The sequence below is a fragment of the Ischnura elegans genome, chromosome 11 (genome assembly GCF_921293095.1).
Source record: "Ischnura elegans chromosome 11, ioIscEleg1.1, whole genome shotgun sequence".
Lineage (NCBI taxonomy): Eukaryota > Metazoa > Arthropoda > Insecta > Odonata > Coenagrionidae > Ischnura > Ischnura elegans.
The window spans coordinates 51,963,653-51,984,563 of NC_060256.1; the positions used below are offsets into that span (position 1 = coordinate 51,963,653).

Sequence of the window (20,911 nt, forward strand, 5' to 3'; positions counted from 1 at the left end):
AAATCGAGAAATAACATGGATGATCTCGCTACCACGAATAATATTGCACCAATGCATTTTTTTTTAATGCTATACCTGGGAGAATAAAGAACCCTCTGAAGACCGCAGTATCGTAACCCTCATTGGCGTTTTCCGTTAACATTAATATTCATACTATCATCAATGAAGACATTTACGAGCCTTTATTTCACCAAGCAATTGCCCGCAAATGTAATCGGTCAATACATAGAAAAATAAGATAATTTTACAACACCGATAATAAAAGGACATAATTAAAAAGGCTGTTATCGAAAATTATTGGCACAAGGCAAAGTAATGAACAGAAAAAATAATATTAATCGTTTGAAACCTGGGTGCATACATTTTCCAGATCTTGACTAGATATATACACATGAGAAGGTTAGAAAAATAGCCATATTAAGCGAGATACGTATACGTCGCTAGAGAGAATCAAATGCATCTAGCATAAGAACAAGGCCAGACGAAAAAATAAAACATCAGAGCCACCACACAATCGCGCGGTGCATCTGGGTCACCAAGGCAGCCCCAACCGTCTTGAAGGAAATTACGGCAAGAAATCTCTTGCGCAGTCATAGAGCGAATCGCGAACTGGGCAATGAATCATTTTCTCCAAAATTGGTGCACATATACTTTTATCTGGGGATTTTCTCGGCGATGCAGGCAATTAATGAATCAATCGTGCCACATTATTTCGAATTATATAGAAACTTATTCTAACCTTAGGCTGATTTTGTGGTCTCCCTCGTCCTCAGCTGGTATATCCTTGAATGGGCATCGCTGGTTCTGAAACGAATATGAAAAATTATTGTTAAAAATGCGTAGTTACTTACACGATAACAAAACCAAATTATATCAAAATAAATATACATCCTCTGCGCCAAAATTATTCGAAAAACTGTTTACAAAAATAACTATTTGCACCGCTTTCTACGAATCTATAGTACCATCACATTATTTTAGCTCTCAGATGAAAATAAAATTGAAAAAAATGTCTAATTTCCTATAGCTACAACATACTACCACATAGAACAAGCTACCGTTCATACTACAGTCTTAAGTAAAAGTTCCAGTAGAAATAACTTTCATAAGCTGAGCTTTGGATGGATTCAAAGGACTGATGTAACAACGCAGAAAGCACAGTCAAGAGAAACTACGAGATCATTGGCATAAATATTCAATGAAGGAAATAACAAATTCAAAACAATATTCTTTCATACTTACTCGTTGGATATATGTTACACCATGACCAAAGCACGGTGAATTGGGAGAGAAAACTCAAATTTAGTTTAAAATTAGACTTTGTGGCCCCTAATAAAAATCAAAATAGGACGTTCTAAAATAAAACGAATTTCATTGCGCCCAGCACAACACTATTCCAATATTGTTAACATTACTGAGTTTTTACACAAATTAGGCTGAGAGCCGTTAGAGACTCGGAGGATGCACATTGAGCTTAGATTTATTGAGCAACCGAGAATAAATATCTTTAAGAGCGACGCGGAGAATATTATATTAGGGTTCCACTTTATTTCAAAGAGAATCGATAAATCAAGAGAGATATTTTTTCGGAACAGATAGGAATGGGAATACGTTTTTTTCCCGAAAAATAAGCATCTTTAATAAATTCTAGTCGCAATTTCGCTAGAGAATTTTCTCTTTATTTGTAAACGGCTGGGGTCCTAACATCCCCTGCCAACGCCTACCAAGGCGGCTTGCGGGCTAGTAGGTAAATTTAATGTATTACATCTGGGGGATCGGGTTGGTGTGGTGGGTAGAGTGTTGGCTTTCTACCCCGTGGGTTTGGGTTCAAATACTGGCGTAGGCAGATAATTTCCAGAGACTGCCTGATCCCTGCTTGAGGGTTGTATGAAGGACATTTCTAGCTAAACACACCGTCCGTCGGACGGGACGTCCAGAAGTGGTCCCCTTCGCGCCTTACTTTAAGAGGAGGCTAATGCCGACGCCGAGTTTCTCTCCACCCTTCCTTGCCTACACTTCCCCCTGGCGCAAATGACCTAAGCTATCATTCGCCTCCTCCAAGTGCCGTATTATGACTGTCCTGCAATTTTCCAATTAATTTGATGATCATGTTGAATAAGAAAACTTATGATAATCAACGTGATACGCTCTGGAACTACATCGATACCTCCACAGCACAAACGCTCAGCAACCGTCCACCGGATCAAATCCGCTCATATAGTAGCCCAATTCGTACTAGATGAGTGGGTTTGATTCGGTGGGCGATTTTTGAGCGTTTAAGTGCAGTGGAAGTATCAAAATGTACCAATGAAAACAAATTTAATTCCCCTCAAAATTTAAATGCGATTGCTCATATTTGATATCCATCCGAGGCTATGTTCTTTTAAAACCCTCGTGAATGCAAGAATATCTCTAAAATATTTGTATACTTCACAAAGCACTCCGGCACTTATTTGTCTGCATCGGAATCAAGTTCACACTCATTGCGCCGTTTGATGCACCAAGACCTCTCTTTTATTTATTTTTCTCTTCATTCTAGTCTTTTCGACGAAGAACACCTGTGCTCCTACAGTAGTACTCCTTTACGCCCGATCCCCCCTTTTAGAGAAGGAAGATAAAGGACCAAACGGAGAGCATTTTTTCCAAAGCTTCGGTGAAGCGGCGCCTTGCAAGTGCGCGGGAAGATTATTTGCAATTGTTTCTTCTTCCTCTAAAGGTATTTAAAAAAAGAAACAGAAAACGATGGAGAAAAAAATGATAGGAGAAACAGAAACAACAATCTGGAAGGTTTTCATTAACCCAACCCATAGCGCGAGAGAGGGAGATATAAAGATGACAGATCTGTTCCTTTGGCCGCGCTGCGGGGAAAATATTTTTTACTTCTTTTCTCCGAGAGGATGAAAAGAACTCCCGTGAGAGAAACACTTGAGAAGTATTTCCTTGGTTTTTTTCTCTCCAATTTCCATGATTGCCTCGGAGAAAAAAAAGAGTACGTAGTCTCCAACAGTTTTTCGCAAGAGCGTCTCCACTAAGCAAATGCAAGGAGTTCTTTGCGACACTCGTACGCAAAAGAGCAGGAAAATTATCCGGGAAAATCCGCGATGGTCGCACTGCATCATTCGTGAAAACTCCATCGGATGATAGAAGTAAATGAAAAGGTGGAAGTGAGTATTTGAGGATGAATACTGGGAATGAACCGTCATCAGGATATATACGGAAGCATATAAGCTCCAACGTCATTTGCCACAGCATGGCATGTATCCATGTAACAAGGAGCTTAATAAGCATTCACTCGCACGGGTACAAATATGCATCAAGGTAATGGCATGCTCTATTGAGGAGTAGATTACCAGTTTGGTACGTTACAAGTTGAAGGACCAAGCACTTGGTCGAGTGTTGAAAGTGGTAATATACCTGACTGACCATCGGGATATCCTGCTTCGTATCCCAGATAAGCCAAATCATTTTTTAGGGCAGTTTTAAACCGTGGTGAGCATCATCATTCCCACAAGCTAAGCTTAATTTCATCAGTGCGAAAAAATGGTGAAATATTTAGAGTATTTTTTAAATCTCAACATGGTTTATTGAGTGTCGAGGCGAATCAAATGTGGAAATGAATTAAATTTGTCTTCAGAGGTACATGCAGCTTTTAAACATGTCACGTTGATAACATTCATTTCAAGTACGTTTCCATTATTCAAGATGAACTTTAAATAAATTCAAGAAGAGTAGGGCATTCTTAATACAAAGCCGTTACATATGGACTCTAATACGTGATGAAATTGGAATAGCCTCGTGTGTTATTTCAGTTGTCACAATTAAATTAAAGGTATCTTGGATAGTACACTTTTACTTACACAAATTCTTCTATAAGTAAAATTTTATTATCCAAAATACTTTTTAATGGAATAACACAAGGTTAAGATTGAGTCAGTGAATTTTGTATACTTAAACTTACAGTTTTCAAGACCTGTGTGGCTAATGCTCAAATTTGGAAGATAATGACACTACTTAGTATACGTGTGAAGTTTTATGAATATTTAGCATTTTAGTACGATTATTCTTAAAACTGCAATATATCACTACCCATTCAATATGTTTGTATTTATCCCTATTTCAAATAGTCAATTAGTACAAGCATTATACTAATCAGTATTTTAACAAAACAAGAAAAATCAAAACTAATACTAACAGAAATATTGATATCATAACTAATATGACACTCAACGAACCTTTTTCTCTTATCAAAGCAGCACTTATCCCAACATTTAATCATTGATCTTATCATTCTAGTTGTTAAACGCACCAATGAATACTATCTTTCAATCTTTTCGATAGCGATATAGGGCATGATTACTAGCAAAGGGATTCATCACAAAAGGTTTTTCCTTGATGACACCAATGGTGAACTACGAAGACAATACCTACAGCGCGGAATCGATAGCATAATCCTGTCGAGATATTTAATCACATCCAATCAAGAGACCGAGCCTTTTAGTCAAAGACTAGCATTACCACTTAGTTCCTTGATAAGACAATATGAAGATCAATATTGGAGCAACGGTTTGACCTCCGCATCATTAGCTTCCTTTTCCCTTACTTATTAAAGAACGTATGATTTTCATAATACACGTCCGCCATATTTATCACAGCCTACACACCTAGGTACCAAATATGATTTTACCTACTTCTCTACAATTACAAATCGAACAAGCTACAAAGTGACTCACGTTCAATAGGACTTAATTAAGTGACTACTCGACATTAAAAAGGTATCGACATTTCGAAATTCCGATGCATATCACATATCGTGTCGTCCAGAAAAATTACTCGTCATCAAATTAATAAACCCCAACTATATCTTGCGTGGAAAATATTTACATACCAATCCAACAGAACTCGGAACTCACTAATGGGCTCAGAATCAAGTATTAGAATCTTTTTCAGTCCTAATTATTTGACTGAAATTCAGCATTTGAAATTTATTTGGATAAAAAACTTTTAATACCGAAATAATGAATAACCCGATCATAACGAGTAAAAGCAGTGCATAATTGCTGAGTGTAATAGGATCATCCACCCAGACCCGAAATGCAATTCCTAAAAAAATATGGTAGATGGAAGAGAAAATCAACGCCGTGAATAATCTATCCCGTAAAGCTATTCCCTCGAATGAGGAAATTAGAAGACGCCAAAGCTGCCCCCAACTTTACATTATTTGGTGAAGTCATTAGTCATAGTCATATGGCCACCTTTTTTACTATGTTGTACCCTCACCGAAATGTTGGCCAGGAACTAATTATACGTTCCAACAATTCGTTCCAAACAAAGCTACAGCCACGATAAAAGTGGATGCATTTATTTAAATCGTAGGATTTATTCTGAAGTAAAGAATTATTATTTCCTAGCCAATACACCAGAGGACACAAAATGGTATAAAAAGTGGTTGATAATAAAATATGAATGGAGGATAATAATGTAAACAACTTATCAAAAAAATAGCAATGAACATCCACAGCCCTGACGCAGGTAATGAAACATTTCAGGCTTTCCGTTGGATTGCTCCGCATGAATTTTCTCGGGTATTACACCGGGTCAGATAGTCTTTATAAAAGCCAACGTTTTGCTGCAGATCTTTTTGATCCTTAAGCCTTTAGGATGCGTAATACCAGAGAATAATTAACCCCACAGAAGGCAAAGAAAATCCAATGAAACTTTTCCATCATCCTATAGAAAAATTAATTACATCCTGACAACTCTCCACACCGTAAAGAAATTCGGAAAAATACGATAACGACTAGCGCTATAACTTCCAACTATTTATTTTTCAAATTTATCCACAAATGATTAAATAAACACTTGCATTGTATATAGATTATTACTTAGAGAATACCTACTGCTAAAATCACTGGTAAATACACAGTGCTATTGATATCTTTCCCAAAACTATTTTTACAGCACAGAGAGGACACGAAGTAATCAAGAGGAATGCCCAGCAGTCCCTGCGTACATCTTAGCTCCAAAAGACATGTTATTAAACGGACACTTTAAAAAAATCCTCGAGTCGTCAACCTCAGCAAAATCATCGCGAAAAACTAGGCGCTCCACGGAGTCCCGTAAAGGAGAAGAAAAGCGCGTGACGACCCCGAATTAAACTGCACTTCATCTTTGACTAGTGGACGATCAAGCTTACGTCGTCGAGGTGACGCGGGATGCGGCTGGTTACCACGGCAACTTGCGAGGTCGCCATGAATTATGAGTGGGAGGAGTGATGAAGAGACTGACCCCACGGGGCTGAAATGCCTCCGAGGCACGGCTTCCCTTAACGACTGGAAAAAGACGCGGCCTTAAGATATGCCTTGTGGTACTAACAGCCGTGGAGCTAAATCATCATCACTGCTCAACAATATTACGATAGGTTAGACCAGGGGTCTCCAAACCGCATCATATATTTCACACATTTATGCGGGCCGAAGGAATAAAAATTAATGAAATGCAAATCAGTGCCAGTAATTTAATTTCCTGCAAAATTAGAGTATAAACATAGAAAAAGTAAAACACATCTTATTTGGAAAAAAGCAGGGTAAACTAGATATATTTCAGCCTTCAGTTTTACGCACCCAAATTAGTGTGACGAATGATACTGTCGTTTTGACTTCATAATTTCATTAAAATCAGTTTCCACGTTGAATGAGCCAATTGTAAAAATTGCCACAAAGGAATTTATTTTTTTTTGGGGGCCCGATGAAATGATGTGTCGGGGCGGATGTGGCCCGCGGGCCATAGTTTGGTGACCCCTGGCTTAAACGCAGCTCTTTGTCCAGTTCTAAAATATGCTTACCTTTTCTCACATACACATTTCTCCTCTTTCACATCCCTCTCTACCAGCTCCAAATATCCTATATGAGGCGCTGCTTTTCCCTTATTGCCATTTCCCACATCGCGGTCATTCGAAGCACTTGGTTTAATATCCATAGGCCACATTCGATTTTTAAAATCATAAATATGTTTTCAATAAGATGCTGTTATTTCTGATTACTAGACGTTTGCCAGTAATTCAGCGACACAGGATGTATTATAAGTTAAAAATCATGACATTTTTAAGTGCGAACACTATCATCATTGGTCAACGACCCTAAGATGGGTTTGATGCAGCAATCCGTTCAGTTCTGATATCAGCTTATCTTTTCACGCCTACGTAGTTTTTCTTTTCATATCCTTCTTTACCAGCTCCAAATATTTTATTGAAGGTGGTCCTTTTCCCTTCTTTCCATCTACTTAATCCTCGACGATTGTCTTCATCAGGCCATCACGCCTCAAAATGCGGCTTACACGGATCTTCCATCTTCTTAGTAATGTTTTCAGAGGCCTTATATTCGCTCCTCCTTTTTTTAGGACTTTCTCACCACTTACTCGGTCGATCCTTTTGATCCTCATCAAAGTCACCATCATCACTGGTCAACAATCCTAAGATAGATTTAACACAGCTCTCCGCTAAAATATCCTGTCAGCTTATCTTTTCACACCTACGTATTTCTTCTCTCTCACATCCTTTTTTACCTGCTCCATATATTTTATTTGAGGTCTTCTTTTTCCGTCAATGCCATCTACTTGCTCCACGACGATTGTCTTCATTACGGCATTAGGCCTCAAGATATGTCCGATTAGGTTGTTCCGTTTTCTTTTTAAGCTTCTCACGAGGCTTTCTTTCTCTCCTGCCCTTTTTAGGACTTAATCATAACACACATGGTATATACAACTCATATCCACCAATTCTTATAAATTAATTTATCCCGTATTTAATTAAAAACACCATACAGTAGGTACTAACTATTGCTACATTTCAATAACGAATGGACATTCAACGATTTCATGCTCATGCTATTCTATTATCTGTTTACTGCTGCTATCTATGCTATACCGACTACTGCTCAGAAAATAAGTACCATAATCTCTTAGTATTATCTCTGTAAAAAGATCAAGGGGCGGAATAAAATCTTATAAAAACGTAATGATATCCACATTCATCAAAATAAGAGGCCTAACTAATGAAGCCAATGGTTCTACTCTCTATGAAATCTATTGATCAGGGAGTATAAAAACGAAAATGAAAATGCAAACTATCGATCGATATTATCGTCATTAAATTTTTCTCTCTTGATTTTATTCTTTCAACAATAACTACGCTTAATTCGTGCAAACAAAGCAAACGTAATGAATACCGTAAATAACATTTTCTTGGGTAAGAGAAGCATAACTCATTGCAATTGCACGTCAACAAAAGGAATAATATAAATTTCCAAATTTTCTAAATTACTATCATGAGCGACTTGTATTCTTCAGCATTAAAGCGATGAAAATAAACTACCCTTTCATTGATTTTCACGTTGCAATTCTATTTTAATCTCCATTATCATCTTCATATCGAGATGCATGAATTTCAACACGAAAATTTATCCCCAGAAAAATACTAATAAAATCATAACGCTTCACTATCAGCCGGCTATTTCATGCTTCGTTGGAAAATAATTCATCACATTACTTAATTAAATGCCTTCTCGAATCGCAATGGAAAAAGATTTTTTTACGAAGGAATGTTTAAACTCGATGTCTTCGTTCTAAGAAAAATTTATTTATCCCCGCCAGTTGAAAAGTTAAATTTAATTACAAGGATACTTATCTCAATTTTAATTCTAAAAAATGCAATATATTTTGCATAATAACTCAGCAAAACTAAAAATTCTCAACACATCTTCAAATAAGAGAGTTTTAACTTCAAACCACTAGAATAAATTAAAGCTTTCAAAGCAAGATATCAGTGAATATATTTTCGTCCAAAAATTGTTAAATATCAAAATATCATTCTTTATCCTCAACAAATACGTCACCCACAAGCAGATAGTCGAAAAAGCGAGGACGATTATCTCAGTACCGATTTTCCGCGAGAAATCTTTTTGAGTTAGGTATCTAAAAATAATCATACTCATTAAACAATACTTTTATTTATAAGAGAGGAAGCTGTTTAATCCCAGAACAACTTGTAATGCCGACAACGTCTTACTGAGCATCATGAAATTTGGCGAATTTGCACAGTTTTTCGAGGATTTATTTTTTTCCCAACTTACTTACTGAAACTGGCCCACAGGGGCCCTCCCCTTATAGTCCATGAGCTAAATATGTTTGCATTGAAAGTGGTAATATTTTACTGATTAAAAGTAATTGCTAGATTTTTTGAATGAATTAAGTTGCACGACATAGACTGAATGTTTTCCAATGAAAATTTGATATCGTAGAAACGGATGGTGTGTTCATCGATTGAAAGCACTTTTAATTGAGATGAGGGGCTTCGATTTATAAAAATCAGGTATCGTAATGAATGAAACTTATAGTAATTTTGCCATTTTATGCCTCAGATTTAACGAAAAACCATTAAATATGACTTTTGTTACTGAAAAATCTCAAGTCTACCTTGAGAAACAAATACTGTAGATTTCCTTACAACCAGGCATAATACAGAAATGAAATACGTCGGTGTGAAAAAATTAGCTAATATAAGAATTAAAAGAAAAGTAGCGTCAATCCAATCTCGGGATCGTTGACCAGTAATGATGACAGACACAATCATTACAGTTACACAGTGGTTTAAGATTATAATTTGGTCGGACACTTTTTACAGGGTTTCTCTTGTAGAATATAAATAATTTGCCGCCTAAGAGAAAGAATTGGACTATGTTTCCAACGAAAATCTCGCACCCTTGTCCATATTTGACTCTATCGCAGCCTCATTCAAACCTAGAGTAGGAGTATTCAAATATTCCCAACAATACTCCCGATTTATTTAAGGCACTCGCTAGGCTTCCGTGCGGAGCATTCAGTAGCATTTTATTTATTCCTCAGTTCGGGTAGTCACAAGGGTAAATATATACGGCGATTGGTCGTGATTCTTCTTCCACGAAAGTCTGAGCGAGGGAATTGATTCATTCGGGCTCGGAACGGGGAACTAAAAAAAAAACAAAAAAACAATGAAGAATCGAAGCGCGCCCCTGGATGGAGGCAAAACAAACACATTTGACGGCTGCTAAGGCGTTTGCTAAGATTTTGCGCGTTGAAATGCACTCTGGCGGAGGCATAGACGGAGCGAGTGATTTCTCGACTTCCTCTCAGTATAGGCAACCATTGGCGCGTCTACCCACACATAAAGCCTCTTCCAGGAGTCCCTTATACAGACTTGAAGTGGGCGAGGTCAAGAGATCGTCTCGATGCATTGGATGGGCTGTGCATTGCGTCTCCGCAGAAGTCATCACGCGCCCTTCGACAGTCATTTGTCTCCGCACTCAATTCTGTATACCCTCCAGGAGTAATGCAATGGAGTATTCTCCATTCGCCCTCCAGATTTGTTGCCACTCACCGCGCAGTTAAATGGGTCTACAGCAGTCACTACTTTCGTCGCTGATAGGCGGAGCGATCCGAATTGTAAAGATATGCAGGCTATAATCAGGGCCTGTTCTATACTTTATTTACATAAGAGAAGCTATAAAACTAATCACAGATACGAAATATAATTTTCATATATTTTTATAAATCGGTTCCCAAATGGGAACATTTAACGGTAAACGGTTAAACCGGTTCTGGCTATAATATGGGAGATTAATATTCGAGATGATGTGATCTATCAAATCCATAACGATTAAAATGAAACTTGCAATTTTCCACGATTACAAAATGTATTCCGACTAGGTTCTGATGTTAATACATCACCTTCAAGGTGCAGTACCATCGAAACTTATGTCGGAATAAATTGCTAAAGTGTTTATGTCAATATCGAAAAATTCCACTCCATCACGATTGGATCTGCGGGTTTTATTCGAATATCCATAACTTTCCGATGCCGTTCCTCGTGTTTGCAAACATAGCAAAGAAAATATTGATAATAAATAGATCATTCCGCGTAGGCACTGCAAAAACGTTTGGACAATCGATTAAAAATGGGCCAACAAAATTTGATTTAACTGGTATGAGTAAGTACGAGTATTTCATCGTATCACAATAGCGTATTATTATTTGCATACCTAAATTCACGTTCTTAAAAATTTCTCCAAATGTAATTAATCCCATCGAAAACAAAAAACTTCAATGCCATACAGATCCTAAAATTCAATATATCATGGGGCAGCATTGAAATTAAAATATAAATAAAAGGCACCCATGATAGTGTGGCATTTTTAGTGTACCCCTCTAACCCTCCAAATTTCTGGTACACCCTCCCCACATAAATTCCTCCGAGAATCCTATGAACTTATCCGCAGAACAATATATGGTGGGGAGCATTGATATTAAAATGTGAATAAAAGACACTGATGGAAGATGGATTAACAGACTTGGCCGGAATAAAAATGTCTACAGAGCATGAGCGGTGCTTATAAGGGACTGTCGTCATTAAACACTTTTTCGGCTCCTATTCATTTTTCGGAAGAGATGCTACGTGTGTATTTATTTTACATACTTGATGGGTATGAAAGAAGTAAATTTCGATATAGCTCATGAATATTCATGTACTACTCTCGCAATGACTAAGTAATAACAGTTCCTCAAAATGTCCTCAATCTTACTTCACCACATCGCACCCAATCACCTTCGCCGTCATATCATCAAGTGCAATAAATGGTACCGCAGCAATTAAATAAAAGTATACAAGGGCATCTTAGGTAGGTGGACTTAGAGACTTGGATGGATTAAAGGATCTAATATAGGAGAACACATACGGCGAGTCCATTATTTAAGGACAATAATGGCTGAGTTATTTTGACAAATTTTTATCTTTCTGACCTGATAGAACTATTTTACGCAATTGATGGATGTGGTAAAGGTCACAATAATTATTATTGAAGTACTCTACCGATTAAGATAGGTTTCCATGGAGAATTTAAGAAGTTTTCGATACCTCCACTGCATAAATGCTCAACAATCGCCCACCGCATCAAACCCCTTCATCTAGTACTATAAGGGTTATCTAGATGAGCGGATTTGATTCGGTGGGCGATTGTTGAGCGTTTATGGAGTGGAGGTATCGTTTTCAGACTGTCACCCCTCGCTTCATGGACTTCCCTTTTCAATTCATAATATGGCATACTACCTTTCATTCTATATAAAAATCAAAATGTCCCCTCGTTTACCCAACGTTTTTTCAACATACCCTCCCCGCCAAGTACTACCTCCATCCATACTTTCTGTCTCCTCTGTTTCTCACCTAGAATTCACACTAATGCAATAAGGCCGTTGAAGTTATTTCGGGTTTCCCACCGGATGAGGTTCTCCAGCTCTGCCGACGTTTCGATGGTCGTGTCGTCCATCGTCATCAGGACTTCATGACGATGGACGACACGACCATCGAAACGTCGGTAGAGATGGAGAACCTCATCCGGTGGGAAACCCGAAATAACTTCAACATCATCATACGCCGGGAAAACCTCAGATCTTTCTTCATGCAATAAGGCCGTTGTACACGGGGCACGTAATTTCACAATCTGACGTGTGTAGGTACGAAGGTGCGGTCAAAATTGCGTCGAGTAAACAGGTGAATTGCTAGAACACATGCGAGAATGCGTGGACATGAGACGGCAAAATATCTCCCGTTCTAATTCCGCTCTAGCATTTGCGATATTCCACGCCATAAAGAGACATTTAATGCAGTTATAACCATCGCAATTACGTGTCCCGTGTAAAACGGCCTTCATAAATTAATATGCTCCCACTCGCGATCACTTACCAATAATGGATTCCAAACATATTCTAAAATTTAGTTATCGTATCAACTTTAATTAATTATACGGTGGCTTTGAAATACGACTATTAATGTAAACCAACTCTCAAAGGTACACTTATCACGAATAAAAGTGCCTATAGAGAACACATGCGCATACGACTCGGTGATTAATAAAAGGACAATCGTCATTAAACGTTCTCTTCGACGTACTCGTCTTTTTTTTTTCCTCCGTGCCCAATGTCCGCGAGGCCCGTTCACAAAGCGATCCTCGTCCCTAGTGACCCGAATCCGCTCTCGGGTACATCTGCTGATCGATGACTTGGCACGGGACTCGCCCGGACGACTATCGCCCCCTACAAGATGGATTAATACACCCTTTAACCCCAGCACTAAAGTGCCCAATCCCTTCTGCTGGCCGCCCCACTTACTTCCACAAAATCCATTGCAGGGCATTGCAGACTTATTTTAACGTTGATTAGTGCCTCGGAGCGAAGGTCTTTAAGAATTAAGTGCAAATTTTAGGTATAATTTTATACCTTCTTTAGGGCTTTTTTTAAAGAATAAAAAAATATTCATTCCAAAAATATCCAGGAAGATGATAAAAGTATACGCCGAAACGTTGGCCAAATTGTTTTTGCATTTAATCCATAAAGACCTACACTCTAAGACAACAATCAACGTTAAAAATTGAGTTCACGAAAATGAAAAAAATCAACACCCCAACAGCACCCCCACATACCTACCTGAAAGGCAAAATACCGAAAAAGAATGCCTTAACAATGGTAGGTACCGGAGTTACATATTTAAGTGTGGAAAAATGCTATTGGTGATTATATTTTATCATGGACGTTAGGTTCTGTTACGTTAGGTTGGCATATAGAGATTTGCAGATTATTCCGGCCTGTCACCCCTTCTATCACGGACAACACTTTTCAACTCGCAATGAGGCCTAACCGTATCATACTATTTATTCCCTTTCAATCTCTTTAACTCTCTTACCAAACATTCTTCCCTCGATTGTTGTTTTTCACATTCCCAACCTGCTCAGACCTCGCTCCATCCAAACCATATTTCCTCCTAATACCATTTATCCTATTTATCCTCTACATACTCTACTCAACCACCATTTCTAGCACTTAGTCGTTCCCAGCAAATACGTTCAGTCCAAGTTATGAAAACAAGAACTGGAGGGGGTGATAAGAATTCAACTCTCAGGGATATCCATGTAATAACTACTGATAGAATAAGAAGGAAATATGGAAATAGCCCTGTCGAAGAGGATATTCAAGATAAAGAAAAATCGCCTCATATGCGGGAATAGAAGCGTCGACGTGCGGAAATCATTCATCAGAATTTACGTATGGAGCCTTCTTCTTTATGACAGAGAACCATGAACAATGGTATCTCTAGAGAAGTCCAACAGAAGTATTCGAAACATGGTGCTGCAGAGGAATGATGAAGGTCTATTGGATATACCGAGTGAGCAATGACTAAGTTCCAAGAAAGCATATAGAAAAAAGTCTTAAAAATTTGTGAGAACATGGAATAAGGTACTCAACGTGATGGACTGATTGAAACTGTAATCATGGGCGTACTCAGCGGGGGTAGGCTAAAATCCCTAAATTCTTCAAGAAAAATCAGACTGGATTGAAACGAAAGTTTTGAACAAATTTTCTTTAAACCCACGAAAAATGATATAAGTATAAGGCATACAACTATAGTAAAAATCATTTTTTGAAGCAAGCGCATTTAAAATCTAATAAAGAGCTGTTACACTTCCTTAAAATGTTGGTTTCATTCAACTTTTCCGCACTTAAATGTTACAACTTGACCATGGTTTGCCACCCCCCCCTCCTAGTTTTGATACTGGGTACGCCCTTGACAGTAATCCAAACTGGAAGGGCAAAGCAGAGCAGAAAGCCATGGAACATGTGAGTCAACATTTAAATATTGAAATAAATACTTCATTTTTATTAGAATCCAAAGATTGAAGCGAGATGGGGTGAATTTTTCTAAATTGAAGTAAAGAGATATTTTCTTCATTATAAAATTTAATACGACCTACGTTCCAATGTTACTACAACATCTTCGTGGTATTCATCATCAATGATGTTCATCATCAATATTACTACATTATCATCGCCTTGAATATGATGCAGTAAAATAGAAAGCTAGGTCTTTCTAACTTTTAACTATAACTGCGGAAAATTTCAAATTACTTCTATGTGGAAAAATTCCACTCCATTGCGCTTGAATCTTTGGATTTTATTTTTTAAGATTATTCTACCGATTAAGGTAGGTTTTCATGGAGTACTAAAGAAGTAATTTGGCAGACTCCCTTTCCTTCCAGCACTGCCTTCTTCAATGCACTGTGAGGCCTACTCCCTTTCCAGCTACCTATTCTCTTCCTTCCCGTCCCTCGTTTGCCTAACATTCTACCCTCTAACACCGTTTTCAACATCCCCTCCACGCTAAGCACTAACTCCATCCATAGCTTCTGTCTCCACCGTATCTCATCTGAAAGTTGCCACACCTCACCCACCATGTCCAGCATTTCCTCTTCCTCTGTGTCCATTTCACCTTCCCCATTCTTCTCCATACGCACATATCTAATGCCTCCAATCTTCTCTCGTCCTCCTTCCTTAGTTGGATTTAATTAAAAATGAAAAAAAGTATTGCATGAGGCAAGTGACTTTTTACGCAGTCACGTGCGCGGGTGCAAAGTTTTATACACCAAGGATGAAGCTCGTCATGAGAAAATATTTGTCATAGCCGGGATTCAAACTCAGATCTTACGATTGCCGGTCAGGAGTGCTAGCCAATGATGACGCTCGATATGAGAAGATGGCTTATTGGTGTAATTGGTTAGCTAGCCTGACTACCAATCGGTAGATCCGGGTTCGAATTCCGGCTAAGCGTAATATTATTTCATGGCGAACTTCATCGTTGTTGTATATAAAATTTACAAAATTAGAAGTAGAAGGTCGATTGCTCACTACCTCAACAAAGTGATCATTACAGTTTCTTTGATGATAAATTATTGCCTTAACCATTACAGTGCCTGGGAGCACTATCCCGCTCCTCCTATCTCTTGCGAAAAGTGTCTCGCAATGTCAATCTTGGATGCTGATAGTTCACTAATCGTTCAATATCCATATTCATTTAATTTTAGCATTGAATATTTTCTTAGGATTATAAAAATTAACTCATATTACCAAAAATTCGCCAAATAATAAATTGAAAAGGTGAAACCAGGCATAATAAGGGTTTCCTAAATTTTTTGAATATATACCTTTAGTTGTTTTTAAGAACTAATTTTTTTCCTATCCTACGGCAAAATCAGCACAAATGCCTCGGAACTTTTAGCACAGTACCTTGAAAATCGGTTGCCACTCAAAGGGTGAAGATGACCGTCCACTTCGAGCCATAAATATTTCCAAGGGTAGATCGAAACGATAGTGGGAATGAAAACTACTAGTAATTTACCACACGTTTATTTAACCCAACCGGTTTTCATACCGTGTCGTTCTCAAGAAAAAACTAAGGAGTGCACAAAAATGGGCGTCAAAATTATATGAGTTAAAAAAAACTTTCCTTCATGATAAAAAGAAGAACACAATGGTAATTTCCACAATTTTAATGTCACAACTCAGCAACCGACCATGGTTTCAACACGTAAGTGTCATTTTCAAGGTGTAAAAACCCAGTACTCTCTCGGTATACAGGTATATACCTAGGCCAAGGTAGGAGGTGGGGGCATATGGAATTAGGTGTGGGGGAGTGGGAGGGGAAACTGTTTTGGTGAACAAGTGAGTGAAGGACGAAAACATACATCGAGTGGATCGGAGTGAAAGTCAGGGTTTTGACGTCATGGGGAAGCATTTTAACAAAGGAGAGTAAGTAAAAAATAAAACATCATTACAAAGTCCATCCGGGCTATTGGCAATTTCGAATTTTTCCATAAAATCTAGTTTAAAGATATCTGGATATAAAGAACTTCCACAAAATCGAGCCGGATACGATTTTATAAAAACTTTTCTTAATTGAAAATAATTAACCCGTTATAACTACCATTATCATGACGATATTCCACATCGTTGAGCCATCAAGCATCAAATCATGGCAGACATTCAGCTAGATATGTTCATGCATCAAAAAGACAATATTCCTGAACAATCCATTAAACCAATTTAACGAGAACGTACTAACTAAAGGACAGCTGTTCACGCAATCGCGCAAGTAAGAGCGTGTTCACGATGCAATTCCGAAGGTGATTGCGTTTACGCATCCACTCGTGCGGATATATGCAGAGGGTAAATAGGCCCACAAAATATTTTCTGAGCGTCGATCGATCCAATATTCTGACACAGTTTCAAATGGAATCGCGACATAACAAAGCTCCGATCTTGCAACTGCATACGATCCAACTGTATCAAGCATCAAATGAACTACACTCTTCAGCGGCGCAGCAAGGCGGGGAGTTTTTGGGGATAACCCCTCCCCCCAGAACTCAGAGAAATTTTAATATTTAATCCAATTTACTTGACTGGATAAAAATTACTTATAGAATAGTGTGAGGATGAATAAAATATCCCTCAGAAAGCCGTAAAACTCACAATTTTGAACCATTTGTCTTTAAAAATATCTGGGGGTAGGGCATCCGCACCTCCAGCGTTCCATGCACCCCAGTATTAGTTAATCCAAAACTCCCCCCCAAACCCTAATTACTAGCTGCACGTCTGACGCTCTAATACATAACTTAAAATTTAGGATGAATTCAGGCACTTGTAAATTTATAAAGCAATAGTTTTTGTACGAATCATATTGATTTACTATCGTTCCCATAGGTCAACGTCTCCCATGACAAGGGGTCCGGATATACCCACTCGACCATCACAGATTTCGATGAAATTATGAGTATAATATGAAAATCAAGTTTCAATTTATGGTTGGCCAAATATTGCGGTCACCTTTGCAATACTTAATGACACATGACCATTTGGCTGGCAGTACGTCGCGGCCTCCCACAGCGTGAGACGGCACTTTGGAAAACTAGAGGCATCTCTTCTCCGGATATGTTTAGTGACGATGAATTAAATATCGCTATGATTTATAACTTTTGCTGCTTGATTGGTCAAAATAAAAATATATTATGTACGCACTAACGCTATTTAGATACATTCACCTAATGATAGCCTCAAAAAAGATAACCTCGTAAAATAATCAATTCGACTTTCAAATTAAATTAAAGTAATTTAATATATTTCTTTCTCACCTCTTGACGGTAAAAGAGAAAAATTCCCTTTTTGTGGCACCCAAAAATGTTCTTATCTGCATCCATGGACATTTCCGCCATTCAATGCATTTTAAATGCTATGGGCGGTATTGGGACATTTTTAGCGTCACGTGGTTGACTAAGGTCTATGAACTGCTGTCTCTCGTGCTCTATTTCCACCTTTGACTATTAACAATGCCTTAAAAAAAATACGCACAGCCCCATGACACGCATTACTTATGCATGCGCCATCGTTTTGGATATTCTATTATTCCAACAGGTGTGATACTTTTTATGGTATGTTAAATATTTATTTGAGGAGACGATGACTTGGAAATCAATACTAATCGATAAAGGGACCGTATATCGCGTGAAAAATTGTCCTTTTGTACATGAACGCAGTTTTTTCTAACAAGTACTTGTCTAATATTTAGAAAAATGCTTCCAGGAAGCAAATAGTTATAATATGTTTTTGTGTTTAATTAAAATAAATATTATTTATACTATCTGCATTGCTCCTCATCCTCCTACGTTCATTTTAGTTCTATTTTGTTTCTAAGTTGCCTAAGATGTTTTCAACGTTATTACGCGTACAAATTGATTGTCGTATTCTCGGGGAGCCCTTAGTTTTTGTTCAACCATTTTATTTTGGATTTCGGAGGATAGCTTTTTTACATCGAATGTATATTCAGTTCCTTTTTTTCAAATTTCAGGCGTCTCCAGAAGGCGATAGGTTGTTATGTACTCGACAGGATTACAAACTTCCAAAGGAAATGCTAACTCTGACAATAATCGATACTCAAGAACGGATACAGTTTAAATTGACATAAATAAGGAATATCGTGAATTCTTCCACATTTAAATTCATTTTTTTTGCCAATATTCGTTCATTTTCATCTTTTACATCTAGATTTATCGGTTAGCAACGAAATGCAGGAATTCAAATTGAGATATTTGAACACGTTTCCAAGAAAGTTTTTAAAACACCCACTTGAGGACTTCTCGTTGGTAAAGTAGAATATCGTCTCTCATCCAATAGCGTTTATCATAATGACAATTTTATTTTAATGACTTTGTTTTCCTTTAAATTGCTAACCAACGTAATCAGCACCCACGCTTTAGGAAAAACAGGCGTCTCAAGAAGGCGAATTTCTTTGAATGATAAAAAACTAATAATTCAATTTTTAGTGCAACTTATACTTTTTGGAAAAAGCATAATTTTAAATGTTATTTTTATTCGTGATTGCCTTCTCCTTTCTCAGGAACAGAAGATCGTGCACACCATTGGGTGTCACTCCATGCACTGCGTTCCAGCATGAAACAATAGGCACCTTCAAGTGGATGAGACTTCCCCCGAGAAAACTTCTTTTGCTCGCACGAAAAATATATAGGAGGACTACGCCCTCTCCACACGGAATTCTTAACGCGGTCGCTTTATTCCTTTCCTTAACCGCCGCGCCCCGTTGGTGCCATATCCCCTGTTTTTATCCGCGCATCTTATTGTGCCGTGTTTTTGCCATTCTTTTATTTACGAACCCGAGCGGCGGTCACTTAAGGAGCGTATGTTTGTCTATATCTTTTTAGCGGGCGGGCTCCGTTGCCAAGGTCTGAGTCTCGCCCCTAACATTAATCACACTTAGTGGCACCCGCAGCTCCAGTTTCGCGTGGTACTCTTACCAGTTTTTTCTATATATCTCTCTCTCTACTTTTCTTCCGTGGAAGAGGTCGTTGTCAGCAGTTTTTTCTTCACCGAATCCTTCCTCCCCCCCCAACCACCCCTTCTTCCGCACTGAATCATCGCGAGGAGAGGCACGGGGAACTGGCTCAGCGAAACAGTCCCACAGTGCGCGGCGATACAACCCGCCACCCTATCCCACCCACCCCGTTTTATTAATTCGCTCCCTCCCGCTCTGATATCGGGCGCTCGTGGAGGTTGTCGCAAGGAGCATTCCCCATTGAGGGCCTTGTACCGCAGCGGTATTCATTCCGTGTCGCGCGCGGATGTGACTGAATGGCTCTGTCGTTGACACATCTTTCCGGGCTAGGGGTTTTCTCTATTTTTTCGCCCCATCCCTTTTCCCGCTAGAGCTGCCACCTGCAGTCTAGTCGCGGAGGTCTAGCCCGTGCCGTCCGAATTAACCTGAATGGTCCGCGGAGAGATATTCACCGCGGTGCTTCCGCGTTCAGTTCTCCAGCTAGTTCCTCTCTCTTCCGCTGACGTTTGGTGGTACATTTCCCAGTCGAGTAGAGTGATGGTGAAGATTTTTCATTGCTTGAGCATCCTCAAATCTTTCGCCTTGTACGATTCATTGCATGCGAGAGTGCTCGTTCCATTTGCATGAATCTAGCGAGAGTCGTATTACCAGCAGTTTTTCCTATTTTGAGTACTCTCGGTCTTTGTCTCCTATACAGCCTCTATAATACTCGAAAGCAGATGGTTATTCGCATTTATGCATACTTATGCTTATCTTCTTATATTCATGCATGTTTTCTAATATGATATACTTTAGAATTGAGGCATAACTGTCACTGGCAGTTTTATCGATTACCCTACGTCATTTTATTCTAATAATACACACTCTTTAATACTCTAAAGCAGATAGTAATACGTATTTTTACATACCTGTTTATCTACTTTTATTTATGTACGTCTTCTAATATGAAATACTTTAGATATGAGGCCTACACTGGCAGCTTTACCGAGTACCCTCAGTCTCTTTATTCTCTCTCTCAAATACTATTTAGTATATAGTACTTCGAATTTATGCATACTTTTCCTTATATTCTTATATTCATATATGTTTTCTAATATGACATACTTTAAAAATGAGGCATACCTTCCTATCACTGGCAGTTTTATTTAGTACCCTTCG

General features: G+C 38.4%; 1 protein-coding gene across 1 annotated transcript in view; it reads right to left on the minus strand.

The window, feature by feature from the left end:
- The window catches only part of LOC124167633, a 795,973-nt gene that overhangs the window by 425,736 nt on the left and 349,326 nt on the right, over positions 1–20,911 (minus strand). Inside the window, exon 2 of the mRNA XM_046545613.1 lies at positions 740–804. The gene's annotated coding sequence lies outside the window, so the exon portion shown is untranslated. The remainder of the gene's footprint in view (positions 1–739; positions 805–20,911) is intronic.